The sequence below is a fragment of the Anabrus simplex genome, chromosome 2 (genome assembly GCF_040414725.1).
Source record: "Anabrus simplex isolate iqAnaSimp1 chromosome 2, ASM4041472v1, whole genome shotgun sequence".
NCBI lineage: Eukaryota > Metazoa > Arthropoda > Insecta > Orthoptera > Tettigoniidae > Anabrus > Anabrus simplex.
In genome coordinates, this window is record NC_090266.1 from 752,796,818 (window position 1) to 752,812,581 (window position 15,764).

The window sequence follows — 15,764 nt, forward strand, 5'->3', positions numbered from 1 at the left end:
GTGAATACTGGTCACCTGATAGTCGTACTATTTGATCTTAAGTGGGCCGTGGATAGGCTATATGCTGATTGGGAGAAGGGGAAATTGCCTCCTTGTAAAAAGGACTACCGAGAGGGAAGCGCGTCATTCGGTACTCTCAACTTACCGAGAGCGGAGCTATGTTTAGTTAAGCTCCCAATTGATCCATTGTTTAGGTGACTTTAAACTTAAATTTCAAGTGAAATAGTGTAATTCATATAAAGATTGCATAGATTTGTTGTACATAACGCCAGTGATTAAACTTTAAAGGAAACTGTGACGTGTTGCAAACTTTCAGCGCGAATCGTATTATTATTATTATTATTACTATTATTATTATTATTATTATTATTATTATTATTATTATTATTACTACGGCACTACTGTGTCGAGTAGTATCAAAGGTAGAGTGGCTGAGAGGTACTCGGAATCCGATATTGAACCGCGGATTACGAAGTAATATCCGAAATCGTGGCCGGACGTTCAAGTTGAACGCAACTAAACAGATTTTGAAATAAATAGTGACGTGTTGTGTGCCTAGGATTACTGCCAGCGGCTTCATAAACCCGGAACTATGGACTTCCAGCCTGAAGGAAGAATGGTGTCACCAGTAATTGCTTTAGTGCCAATGGGTCAACACTAAAACCTGAAATGGATTTCCCGAGCTGACAACGTGTCATCATGTGATGGAGATGAGTATTTTTCATATTATATGGCCTGATTAGAGGGGAAGGGAATTATTTATCATAAGCTGACGCCATCATGTTAGGTATAACTTAATTTAAATGTTGAAGTGCCTAAATGGGGCACGTAGATTTTATTTCTTATTTTATTTAATTAAGAACAGGTCTGAGTGATTTAGCTGTAAATAATTGTGACAATAATCTAATAGGTTTGCATGCGGTAGAATATTTACTTGGTTAGTTTATTTTTGGAATTTTGTGTTCAGTAAGGCGTCAGGAGACTAGTATTTTAGTAAATTCAGGGTAATTCAAGCTAGGCTGCAGTTGATCCTGTATCAATAAATGCATGACTGATAAATAATATAAGCATGCTACGTGAAGACCCCTGAGCCACGAGAAATGAATCTGGAACTGATGCCCCAGGCCTCCCTTGAAATATTTAGCTAGGGAGTATTACAATTTAAGCCGGATTATTTGATCAGGTTTATCATAATTTACGTACAATTTAATTGAGTTAATTACCTTGTGGAAATTTAATTGAGTTAATTACCGTGTGAATATTTGATTGAGTTAATTACCGTGTGAATATTTAATTGGGTTAATCACTGTGTGAATATTTAATTAGAAGTTAATTACAGTGTGAGTATTTGATAGAGCTGATTAGCATGTGAATATTTAACTCATTATTGTATTACCGTGTGACGATTTAATAACAAATTAATTATCTGTTAATCATAAGTTGATCAAGGTTTAATTATGAATTAATTGTCGTTGGGTTATTTAATTACATCGTAATTACGAGGAAGCTTCGGTATGATGACTCAGTATGATTTAATTACCAGGTAAATCATGTAAGAAGATAGTATAATGATGAATCCAGCAATAATAATAATAATAATAATAATAATAATACAAATTGTAATGACAGTAATCGTACGAATATTGGTATCATAAAAACCGGTGTCGTGTTGTGAAGTCATGATTGGGTCATGAAAAAATAATGTGTTGAATCGAGGTGATGAATTGGAAGCCGATGCAATTTTTTTAATGAGGAATTGACCTCAGTTTATTGTGAACGTACCTCGGGATGAGGTGATTTTGTTAAAAAAGGGCTTGTTATGCCTGTGAAAGCCAAGGCTATTGACCGCCGTGGTAGGGGGTGGATACGTCTGACCTTGCTAACAGACGTGTTTTTTGTGTGTGTCTGCCTCGGTAGAAAGGGGACCTGAGCTAAGAAAGGAAACCCTGTATGGATCGACTAAAAAAACCCAAACCCCATGGCACTACAGCCCTTGAAGGGCCTTGGCCTACCAAGCGACCGCTGCTCAGCCCGAAGGCCTGCAGATTTCGAGAAGTCGTGTGGTCAGCACGACGAATCCTTTCGGCCGTTATTCTTGGCTTTCTAGACCGGGATGGATCGACTAATAATGGGAAATATTCAACACGCCAGAATGAAGTATTCGCTAATAAATGACACGGTGATTGGTACTAGTATTTCTTAGATTACTGTTGTTACTCATTTGAGTATACTTTAGCTAGGGATTTCAGTGTCCTACTTTCGTCCCAAGGGATTGTCAGTTCAGTTCCATACGCCGGCATTTATTCCACAATGCTGAAATGAAGAATGGGGTGCCTCACGTGTTCATCGTATATAATATGTGATTCCCTATGTTGTTTATGTAACATGTGGTGAATATAATTAGCGTCGGCGATGGGTCTAATCCATCGGCGCGGCGAATTTGCATTCAACTGGGGGTCGGTTAAAACACGGGGGTTTGTTCCATATTTGAATAGTTTCTTTAATGGCATTTCGTTGGGAAATAATTGTGTGTTTTTAGTATAGGGATCGCTCAGACTTGTTTCATGAATGCTAATTTCACTTGTCAATAATGTCATATACACTCAGTGTTTATGGTAAATGTTTCCGTTCGTATCACGTCACGGCAAATCGCTTTGCGATAAACAATACTCGAATCCATCACACACGACTACAAGTCGATAATAAGCCACAACAATTGTTAATAATTAATATAATCCATTTGTGAATATAGATGCGTCATTCCCATCGTCAGGAAGGTCTAATAAACTGGTTGTATTAATTTTAACTTTAATTTGAATGTGTTCTCATCGTAGTTAAGTATGCCCCGTTTCTCCTACCCTGTATGCCATTAAGGTAATGATAGATAAAAGCCTATTTTATTATATTTTCCACCCGTTAACGCCCTGTAGATCTCATGCCGGAGCCCTTTCTGGGTAGGGGGCGGGTACAGTACAGTTCTGTGTGAGTTTCTGCAGTAGGCGTTGTCAAGTTAATAAGATCATTAAAGATTCTGTGACATTGATGATGAGGTTTTAAGTTTATATTTTAGAGATGTACAATCTGATAAAGCGCCGGAGGAAAAGTCGCAAAGGAAGACATCGGTGTTAACACTAGGCAGTAACGTAGCCAGGATCGGCCGATTTTGGGGGGGGATATAGTTAGAAAATAATGACAGAACGTAATTAATGTGCTGGTGAATGTGTGGTGTGCGCATGCATGACTGTCTTTATAGGGAGACTTGTACAAATGAATTATGTTGATATTCAGATTGCATTACACCACAAAATCTTACGTAAAAATACAAAACAAGAAAAATGCGATCAAGATCAACAGCTTTACAGCGATGGTATGGTATGTTCAGATTACAATCTAAAATCCAACTTTCGAGGCTTTTTACAAACCAGATTATGGAGATCTGTTGGTTTTACAATTATGGCTCTGTGAATGTTCAAAAGAGCCAACTCTTTGAGTCGACTTTCACTTGTTTATTGTCAGCTTCCGTTTATTTTCTTTTGTAAAACACCCGCGGAGGCCAGGGCTCGATTCCCGACTCTGCCACGAAATTTGAAAAGTGGTACGAGGGCTGGAACGGGATCCACTCAGCCTCAGGGGGTCAATTGAGTAGAGGTGGGTTCGATTCCCACCTCAGCCATCCTGGAAGTGGTTTTCCGTGGTTTCCCACGTCTCCTCCAGGCAAATGCCGGGATGGTACGTAACTTAAGGCCACGGCCGCTTCCTTCCCTCTTCCTTGTCTATCCCTTCCAATCTTCCCATCCCCCACCAAGGCCCTTATTCATCATAGCAGGTGAGGCCGCCTGGGTGAGACACTGGTCATCCTCCCCAGTTGTATCCCCCGACCCAATGTCTCACGCTCCAAACACTGCCCTTGAGGCTGTAGAGGTGGGATCCCTCGCTGAGTCCGAGGGAAAAACCAACCCTGGAAGGTAAGCCGATTAAGAAAGAAGAAAAGGAAGAAAAGAAACTGTCATGGCTGCCAGCAGTTCAAGTAGATTAAAAGATGGTCGGTAAGCAGCAGTCTATATCTTTCATGTCACTGGGCAAGCTTGCACACCGGAGCAGCTCTCGCTGGTCGCTTGAAACCGGCCGGCGTGGCTGCCAAGCTAAAAGCAACGTGGAGGGAGAGATCGGACTCCCGTACTAGGGCCGTAGCGTCCGCCCGCAGCCCGCTTCGCACAGGGTGAAATATTTGAGATCAGGCTGGACAAATGTACATTTTCGTCTGGCCTCTTTCCTTATAAGTTCTTGACTATACAGATAATACTTGACCGCATAGCTTTTAAAGCTCTATCTGTAGAATTGTGTCCGGCTCCATGGTTAAATAGTTGGCCTGCTGGCCTTTGGTCACAGGGATCCTGGGTTCGATTCCCGGCAGGCTCGGGAATTTTAGCCATAATTGGTTAATTCCGCTGACATTGGGGTTGGGTGTATCCTTTCATCCTCATCTGGACGCGCAGGTCGCCTAAGGGAGTCAAATCCAAAGCCCTGTATCTGGCGATCCGAACTTGTCGTTGGACAATCCCGGGACTAAAAGCCATACGCCATTTCACTTCTACAGTAAGCTGTGTAAACATCGCGCCCTTGACCGATTCTTGCGTCTCGCTCTGTCAGCTGTCTGCAGAGTGCTCAGATGAATTTACGTAAGTAGCGACCGTGTTGAGATATTTTTAATGTAAAAAGTGGATCTTACCTAGGAAGGTACTTACTTTTTAAATATATACGGCTAGATTGTTATTAAATGTTAATTTTGTTTATTTCTCGCGCATGTTGCGGTCTAAAATTTTTATTTTAAAATGAACATTTTTTCCGGCTTTAACGAGGCTTCTAAAAAAATCCACCGTCTTTGAGTTTTATGTGTGTCAATGCTGTGTAAAATATTACGATTCGCAAAAGAGTAGAACTTATGTTTTGAAATTACAGTATCTTTCAGAAGCCGGTCCATTAATTTCAATATCCCATCCATCAATTTCAAGACCAGGTCCATCAATTCCAAGACGTGATTTATTTGTCCTATGGAAACATTCCACTAAGCCAGAACGCACAATGAATATGGTGTCATGTGTACTTCAGCTTTACGTTTTGAAAGACTCGGATGAAAAAATTACGAAGGAAATAATTTCATGTCGAAAATGTCCTTAAAATTTAACGAAAGGTTGATACGAAGCGGTAAACGCCTTTCTTCGTTTGAACGAAACCATAAAATTTGGCTTGATATCAATGTAAATTTCCCACAGAAATTATATAGTATATTTCAAGGGAGAAAATCTGAGGATTTAAGCCTACCAAGTTCAAGTGGGGGTAGGCCAAAGATATATTTTCAAGAAGCGAGTGAGCGAAAAGTGAAGAAAGTAAGTTTTCGTGAAATTTTGTTATCAGATGAAATATCTTTGCAATAAACGGATGAAAGGGATGCTGAAAGCTAAGAAAGCAGGATACAATTTCAGTGAATGAAGTTTGCGAGGAAATCCAACTTCAGGCAATACTCTATCACACTATTAGTCGTTTGATGAAAGTGCAAAAAGATGTTTTAACTACAACTTTACCATCATTGGATGGTGTTTCGCTTACACTTGTAAGTAAATGGGGGTGTGACGGTAGTTCAGGCATGGTCAAAATAAGCAGCACTTCGAAGACGAAACATGCAATGATGGATATTTATTTACCATATCCACGATTGACACCTAATTCTGGGGACAGGAAAATAATATGGCAAAATCCTAAAATGTCATCACCCAGACTCTGTCACTCTATTAGGTCTTAATTTTACAACGAATCGACTGTGCTAATAACGAAGAGATGAAAAAGATTGAGAACCAGATCGAATGTTTGCAGCCATCTGTAACAAATATTGGCACCGGCTAAATCTTACTTACTCATTCACTTTTGAGTACAATGATTAACGGCAAAGTGTGTAATGCTGTAACAGGCAATGCAGCACAGAAATGCTATCTGTGTACTGCAAGACCCAAATAAATGAATTGAATAAGCTTCCGAAGCAGAAAGGTAGATATGGAAACGTATTCCTTCCGAATACATCATACTCTAGGAGTGGGTAAATACGTCGTGCAAACATGCATTCAAATAGTGCGCTGCTCTAAGGTTCACTTTCCTCTACACACGCGCATAAGAAAATGAACTCAACGAAAATTGTTCTCATGGACTCTATATCAATACGTGGCTGGGAGGTGTGACGAGTCCTAAGGGAAATAATGGATAGAAGAGCATTGTCACATGCGTGGTTTTGGCATAGGAGCGACGGTATATAAAAATGCTTAATTTTGCTGCATTGCTCCATTTTTATCTTTTTTGTTTCGTAATCCACTCATTCACTTCAATATTTTCCAGTACCGTAGCAGAATAGTACTTTTTGAATCGTTGCTAGGCAATGCAAACCTCGTAATTCCATTCAGGAGGAAACCACGTCCTCCATCTGTCTTGTGAAGGCTAGCCGCGTTGCCTGAGAAAGAAACAGAAGACTCCAATGGTCTAAGTTAAGCAATGAAAATCCCAGGGTGGGATTTTCAGTTCAAAATCCCCTTGTGTCAGGAAGGGATGCGACCCTAAATCCTAGGCCACAACTATTTCATGCTTCACTAAGTGCAGGGACCATGAGCAAGCGGGATAAGCTGTGGAAGATGATGATGATGATGATGATGATGATGATTATTATTATTATTATTATTATTATTATTATTATTATTATTATTATTATTATTATTATTATCATTATTATTATTATTGTTATTATTATTATTATTCTTTCTTCGTTATGCCCGTTTACAGAGCGCGTTGGAACTTGTTAGCTTCATGATGGATTTCCTTTCTTCTTCTCCTCCCAAAATCTCTTCATGAACTCGCTATGCTGTTTCTTGCGTTCTTCCGTCCATTACTTCCCTGTGGTTCTTTTAGTCTTTTCCGTGAATGTATGCTTTGCAAACAGATTCCCAAAATCCTTGCGAACCCTGATGATATCTACTGTTATATTCATTTATTTTAAATCCTGCTTTATTTCCTCTAACCAGCTTATTTTGACCTTCTTTGATTAAATTATACCAAGCAGTATTTTTGCATATCTAGTGTTGTCCATTCTACAGATGTGGCCATAGAATTTCAATCGTCTCCTGCGTACGGTATCGGTGAACTTGTCGATTGCTTTGTACAAATCTACAGTTTTCCTTTTGATCCATATACCACTTACATGAACGGGACCATATATTTTCCTAAGAATTTTTCGTTCTTGTTTTTCAATGTCATCAATTTTAGAGTGGCCTCCTAGGGACGTGGTTCTGAGGCATACAAGGCATCCACCAATTGTTATTTCTGGTATAATCGCAATACACTCGTACTTCGGGGGTACGAAGGTAAAACCATTAGATTTTGGGGGTAAGCCAACCAAGAAGTTTTAATACCACTGTTCTATGCCACTGGCCAGTTCTCTTGTTCGTCACGCTATCGTTGTTGAAGATAAAGGAATAGTTTTAAATGTCTGTGCTCCTGTGGCCACAAAACAGAAGTACCATGATGCATGATTTTATAATCACATTATCGGTAAACGGGCGACAATTCTGTAGAGTTATTTAATTTTAAAAGTTTTGGAATGTCAACCAGGTCAGCTTCTGTAGTTTCTGATGCAACTAAGAGTTACTTGGTACTGCAAACTACCGACAAAAACTGCAGATATTCTTAAATTTAAACCAGTTACATTTTATAGACCGTGCTATAAATGCAGAAAAGGAGACAGAAAACCGGGCAGACACACTGGAGCAGCCTTGGTGAGTATCGATCTCTCAGTAAATTATATGATCTAAAGTTTGCCCCACTCAGCTCCTGAATAACTTCTTTTTGCTTCATCTCAGATAGGGGAGATAAACTTGAAACATATCGCTGACTACAGCTAGCCATACATTCTTGTTTCCTCTGTTTTCTACTTATTCCACTGCCCTAGGCAAGGCTCCATTCACAAGAAGTCATGAGATGAGACCTACTATCACGGCTTCATAAGACTTACTAAATTTCTGTTTCCCGGAACACATCCACAAATCTTTCCCGAAGGTTGGAACGACGACTCGAGGATTGTATTTGAACTGCAATGGCGTGGCGTCATTGTGTCTTTTCTTTTATCATTACATCTTACTACATCCCCTAGGAGATTGAGAAATGTCCTTAATGAAGTCATGTTTCCATTTCATTGTCATAAAACTATATGGATGTTACAACAGCAGTTGCTCTGTGTTTGTGACCAGCTGCGTTGCATTGTATCCTATTTGTCTTATATTTTCAAGGATGCGGGATCGAATCCCTATATAGACGGTTGACTTTTAAGAGCACTGTTTGTTAAGAAAGTTGTAACTAAAAAGATTCAACTGGATAAAATGGAATAATGTCTTCATCCTCCTCCGTAGCCGACAGCGTTAACTCACGCTGGAGTATAAACTATATTATTTCTAGTTTTATGTCTCACTAACAATTTCCACAGTTTTCTGAGACGCCGAGAAGTCTGAAATTCTTTCTGCAGTAGTTATTTAACTTGCCGGTAAATCTAGCGAAACGAGGCTGACGATTCGAGCATCTTCAAATACCACCGGACTGAGCAAGGAATGAAACCATTAACTTGAGCTCAGAAATCCAGCGCTGTACTCTCTGAGCTACTAACCCGCCCATGCTGAAGAATTTCACCATTTGAAGGCGTTGTATTCGAATCCAGTGACCGGCAACAGCTATCCTGGGAGTGTAACTCCAGCAAATTTTCCAGCTCATCCAGTTATTCAGTTATTGTGTTGATCTGAGGTCAAAATAGCTTAGCTTAGTCAAGAACTACGACTTGGGGTCGGTTTCATCAAACTCCGTTAAGGAGTGAACGTCGCGTTAAACTTCTTTAACGGAATTGTTTACAGAATGACTGTTTCATTAACCTTCGTTAACACTAACGCGTCGTTAAACTCTCCGATAATTTAACGTAGCGCTCTCGTCCCGTTAAACTGCATAACGTCGTGTTAAAATAAAAATGGCTGGAAGAGATTTTGCATTCGGTGCTCAGGTGCACTATTTAGATTACCTTCACAATGACGGAAGGCAGGAAGTTTCACTGAGAAGTAATGACATACTTGAACTCATAGATATGCCGTTTTGGAGCATTATAGGTTATCTAAGCCTATCGTGAGGAAAGTACCCGGAAGAGAGGTTTGAATACCCTACAAGACGAAATTTACCTCTGTCTCGAGTGCAGCAATCGCTGATTGCACTGACATATTATGCAACGGGGTCATTCAGATGGTTACGGAAGATATCAGTATTGTAAACGATAGAAGAGAAACAGGCATATAAACTAATATTTCATTTAAAAAAATCATGTGTAACAAAAAATTGTGTTGAAATATAAATTCAAAGGAAGATAAATCATAATCACATGGAGCCTACACCATGTATAACATGGCAGGCCTAATTTATAATGTGATTGTGCTACTGTGGTAATTAATGACGTGTCCAGTTAATAAAGTTCAGCTTAAAATCTACGAAATGGAAATACGTAATAGATATCTCACACAATAAGAAGAATGCTTTAAAACCAAAGCACTATTTCATTTAACCACATCAATATCCCACACTAAAAGAATTATGGTGGCTTGGCGCGATATTCTGTATCCCAGTCGTTATCATTACGAAGAGGTTCAATGGTCACCGTTTAATGCTATAATCATCGACATAATTCAGCCTATGTAGATTCTGGAATAAATTTATCACCTCAGGTCTTGTACCGCTTCAAATTGTCCTCGTGTTCTTTTCGCACTTCTTATCTGGCATTTTATTTGTTTTGCCGACCACTTAGTCACATTCAAGTGACTATTGAATTCATTTGATAACTCATTCCACACCTTTTGTTTCTTTCCTTTGGGGATGCACCATCTGTCCCACATTTCGAAAATAAATTCGCAATACTTTTTCCAGTGAAGTAAAATTACTGCCCCGAAAATTTTTCCTGTAACCTCCCATTATAATTTTCTTCTGTGTGTAGTCTAATTTACCGATCTCGTAACGTCATTTTAAAATAATAATCGCCGGAAGAGAATATGTGTTTCGTGCTCGGGCGTTTTATTTATCAGACTTTTTTCACAATGCTGAGAGACAAAAAGTTATACGCGGGGGTAATGTTATGCTTTACCTAACAGGAAAGTTATTTTCGGAGTGATAGACCTACAGGTTATTGAAATATGTCGTGAGTTAAGTATTTGAAAAGATAAGAGAGAGGTTAGAGTACCCTACAGGAAGAAATTCACTTCTATCTGCAATGCAGCAATTATTGCTGACTGCACTGAGATATTATTCAGCGGGGTCATTAAGATCATTACGGGAGATATTAATTTGTTTATTTATTGAATAGTGCCTTGCTGAGTGGAGAAGTTAGGGCTCTAGCCCCTCTCTTACATTTGATCACATTTTGCTTACAGTCTAAAATAAAATCCAATGTTGTAAATTATAGAAGAAGATAGGCACATATACTGATATTCCATTAACTTATTAACATGTAACAAACATTACATTTTGTACTGAGTATAAAGGAATGGGATCATAATCACACGTTGCCTACACCATGTATAACATGGTAGGCCTAATTTATAACATGATTGTGCTACTGTAGTTATTAATGATCTTCCCAGTTAACAAAATTCAGCTTGAAAACTTTCGGATGGTAATACCAAAGAGAGATATCACACAATAACAACATTTTTTTAAACCAAAGCATCATTTCACATAACGACACTTCTAATGTCTCACGATAAAGAAATAATGGTGGCTGCTGTGTTATTCTGCATCACGGTCGACGTTACGAAGAAGCTCAACCTCGTCGCTATTAATGCAATAATCTTCGAAGGAATATGTTTAAATGCTTGAGTAAATGTCCCACCTCTGATCTTGGAACACTCCAACTTGTCCTCCAAATAATCCTTTTTTTAAATGCTTCTTTGTTCAGGTTGTCGTAAAGGCATTTTATTTGTTTTGCTGACCACGTTATCACATTCAAGTGACTATTGAATTCATTTACTTACTCATTCTACGCCTTTTCGTTCCCCTTTAAGGGTGTACCATCCGTCTTTTCACATTCTATAACGCTTCCACGTATTTTAGAAAGTAGATTGATAATATTTTTCTCCAGTGAAGTAAAATTACTGCCCCTGAGATTTTCTCGTCACGTTCCATCATGATATTTTAGTGCTGATAGAGCAAAACCAACAATAAGATGCCGTCGTTCTGCCATACTGGGGCTCACGGCTATGACAATAAAGAAATCAACTTAAATAATAATAAAGGCAGTCCTTCTGGGGACTCGCATTTCCATACCCGAACATTCGGCTCTCAATTAACAATCGGCCAACTAAACATCGAAGGCATCAGTAGGGCAAAAAATGAATACTTATCCAAAATCCTTCTGGATCACTCCGTGGATGTAGATGTGCTCCAGGAAACTCATACAGGAGATGACCTCCAACTGAACTGTAGGGGCGAAATTCCAGGATATCAATTAGCAACAGCAGTAAACCATCCTAATTATGGCATTGCTACTTTGGTCAGGAAAGACATAGTGAACTATGATGTACTTGAAAATGTTGTGAATGGAACTTTCTCCTCCTCGTCTACACAACTGCAGAATGCTGTGATAACCAATGCATATAAGCCACCTACAGTAAATTGGCCAGATCCCATCATGTTGGTACCTACAGAAAATAAAATAATCATAGGAGATTTCAACAGCCACCACAGATTATGGAATTATGATGAGTGTGATGAGAATGGTGATGGACTGTTTGAAAGGACGGACACGAGATACCTTAAGCTCGATGCCAAGGACATAGGGACATTCCACTCTGGCCGTTGGAATAAAGACTATTCACCCGATCTCTGTTTCGTTTCTTTTAATCTCATGACAACTTCTCCAGTACACAGGCAGGTACTGCGGAATTTCCCTCGAAGTCAACATAGACCCATCATTTAAAAAATTGGCGTACTGAACCTGTTATTAGGTCTATACCTAAAACATCGCTTGAACTTTCAAAAAGCTTGTTGGAACGCCCATGCATTGCACACAGATGCCAGTATCAGATGGATAGGTCTTACTTCAGAAAACTGCGGAAGGTTTGTTGGACTATCTGCCCTAAAAAGAACCATTCCTCCAGGCTATCGGAAGAATTACATTCCAGGTTGGAATGAGGATACCAGTCACTTGTCCGCTGAATATGAGGTAGAATGTAGTCTGGAGAAATCAATTATAATTGCTTACCGAAATCCATCTCTCTGAAGAGACGTAGTGTTTACGGTGCACTATGTCCTCTTGAACACGCTACAGTAAGTTTGTCACCTCCATTCATCTGTTTTAGTCTTATCTTGAACTTCAGAAACACGACAATGACAGGTTTGACCTACCAGCACGGCAGTGACTGAGGGTTGATCAACATCAGCATCCTATCCACATGGCATCTGTGTCAGTAGTTTTGGTGGACTTATATATAGGAGTACCTTCTGGTTAGGCGAAGAGAGCTCTTCGTTTCCCCAGTACCTCAGCGACGCTTAGGCTGTTTATGACAGCTAATAGTGGGTCTGTTGGCGATCTAACCATGCCTTAGGCTGAGGAAACCAGCAGTAATACCACTACCTTACCGCCAGAATGATCCCATCAAACTGGCCTGCATACGAACTCTAATGACTGTATAGCAATATAGTTGATGTCATTCTTTACTTATCACTATGGCCCCCACGAACCTGCTACGCAGGCGTAGCAGGGGGAGAGGTGATACTCCCACGTGGCGCGTCCCAGGTGGCGGATAGGGGGGTCCTAACCGGCTTACCGGCGGACTTGAGGGAAATAAAATACCTCTCGCGGACCAAACACACTACCCCCTGCGGGTGGGGGACGCACATGTAGAATACACCCGCGGTATCCCCTGCCTGTCGTAAGAGGCGTCTAAAAGGGGCGACCAAGGGCTGACTGAATTAGAACCATGAAACTAAGTTTGAATCGTACCATCACGCGGGGAACACCATAGGTTGCCTGTACTTGCGAGTAGTACCACTAAATTCGGTACGAAGTAGGTTTGTGATTAGTAGCAGTAAAAGCCTGGCCTGGTGGATTCCAGTACCCGTGCGTCGTATCCATGTGTGCAACACCGCGGGGCTGAGCGTAGCCTGTGAGTTGTACCACTATATGAGCAGCACCGTGGGTCTGCGTTGCCTGTGATTAGTACCCACTATGTGAGGAACACCACGGGAATACCGGCGCCCGTGTTTAGTACACCTAGGTGGGGAACCTTCTCGGTTTGCGTTGACTCTGAGTTGGGCCATTGTGTGAGACACACCATAGGTCTGCGTTACTTGTACGTATTGCAATACTTGTGAGTAGTACCATCTTTTGTGGAACACCGTGAGTCTTCGCTACTTCTGATTAATACCCCAACATGACACATACCATGGTTCTAATTTACTCGCGACATGTACCATTCTGTGGGGCCTTAGACGTGGATTTTGCAACCCCTTTAGACACCAAGCATCATTGTGCTTTATAAGTGGTTCCTTGGTCGGTAATAATGTCATTTTCGATCTGTATTGCGTCCGATCCACTGGTTTTTGTTTGTTTGTTTTGTGTTTTGTTGAGTTCCTGTCCATCCATTCATTCTTCATGCCATATTTTATTTTTATTTTGGTCAGTGGATGCCTTTGCAATTTTTGTTCTTTCATTTCGTACCATTAGGGGCCGATGACCTTTGATGTTAGGCCCCTTAAAACAACAAGCATCATCATCAGCATCACTATGGCCCGGTTTTTTAGGTTTTAACCTATTTTGTTTAATTAACAGATTTCAAGATTTATATTTATTTCACACTTCTTGAATCAGAATACATGAATTTCTTTGTACCCAAAAATACCTAAATGAGACGTTGACACATTAAATAACCTAAATAGCTGTTTTGCTATCTTCAAGTGAAGAATGTTTTCCCATTGAAACTTACGGAGATACACTGGCGGAAACATATCCAATCACCAAGAAGGGATTGTGCTAGATTATCGAACGTTGGCAGGCGTGTGTATACATCTGAAAGATGACGTTGATTCAAATTTCCCGTAAATCACATTAGCGTGGCGCTAGTAGCGGTCCCATGACGATGGACACCAGGTTTCCTTTAAACACGGGCTGTACTGCGTGAGTGCGTTAGTTATCTGTGATATTGGACGGAGTTACTGTGAGTGGGTCAAGAATGTGTTTACGACGACGAAGAGACCAGTATAAACTACTCACTGCGGTTGAACGAGGCTTACAATAAGGCTACGTGAAGGTGGATTTTCATTCCGCGGTATTGCAGAACGACTTGGCAGGAATGTCTACACTCTGCATGCGCCCTGGCGGCAGTGGTCACAAGAAGGTACGCTCGCAAGAAGACCGGGCTCCGGACGTTCCCGTGGCACCATCGGCTTTAACCGTCCCTGTTTTGACCGACCAAGTGCAACAGGCATGGAACTACATCCACAAGCTGACATCCGGCACCTGTACAACACAATGCATGCACCTTTGCATGCCTGCATTCAACAGTCAGGTGATTACACCGGTTATTAATGGACCAGCATGGCACATTTGCGATGGCGTTCCTCGCGCGTATATTAACCTGTAGTCTTGTACCTTGAATCAATGAAATATGTTACCTCGACAAATATATTGCCAAAATTTCCGTATTCTACATTCCTTATTTCATGATGTTTGGACTTTCCCACCAGTGTTGTTCACGTTACTACCATTAAATGCAACACGTCCCATGTCTCCCACTGCACATGTGACACATGGTGTCACCTAGATGCTGCTGATAAACAGTCAGGAGGAGCGTAACGGGGTGCCTTCCACTCATCCACACAGAATATAGCAGGCAGAAAGCTTGATGATTGCTGCAATACTTTTCTAAACTTAACCATTCTATAGCGAAGCAATTCCTAAATTGGAAAACGGATTGCTGTTGATCGAAAATTGACTATGAATAATCGAGTGGTATTCTCTCAGGCATGTTATAAGCAAATAGGTTTCCCTTGACTAAACAGGAAACTCGCGTCATTAAACTGAAAACTGCATTGCAATATCGCTAGTGAATTAGACTTAATATATATATATTTCTTTATTTCAGGTTAATTCTGAGCAGAAATTCTATCTTGAGCAGCATAAATTGCAGCTGCGCGCATTGCTAGTGTAGCTAGAAGAAATAAGTCCAGTAGCAACTGTTATTCCTTCCACATTCGGCAATCCTGAAGAAAACTTTAACGTTCGCCTATGCCAGGTCTTGGTGTCTGCAAACGTCCCATGGAACGCGCCTACCAAACCAATAATGACATCATTGTTAGATGACATCAGTGGCCTCAACCGCGAAGAAAAGCATGAAAAGAAATGACTTTAAGCATACAAGAAACCTAAAATGAAGGTTTAAAATTCACGCTCTGGTTATCACTCATTGCATAAACTCCCACCACTTTCATGATTAAATGCAGTGGAGTCAACCTTAAGATACTTTTCACCAAATTACAGTCAATGAAAATAACTTGTCCGACATACTTTTATTTCGCAAGTTCTTACCAGAAAACCCCTAGATCATTTGAATTATCATGACCTATGATCAGACTTTAGTTATTGAGTTATGGTCAGAGTACCTGATCAAAGGCGAAGACCTAAAACCCAAGTACTCTTAATTAAATTCTTGAAA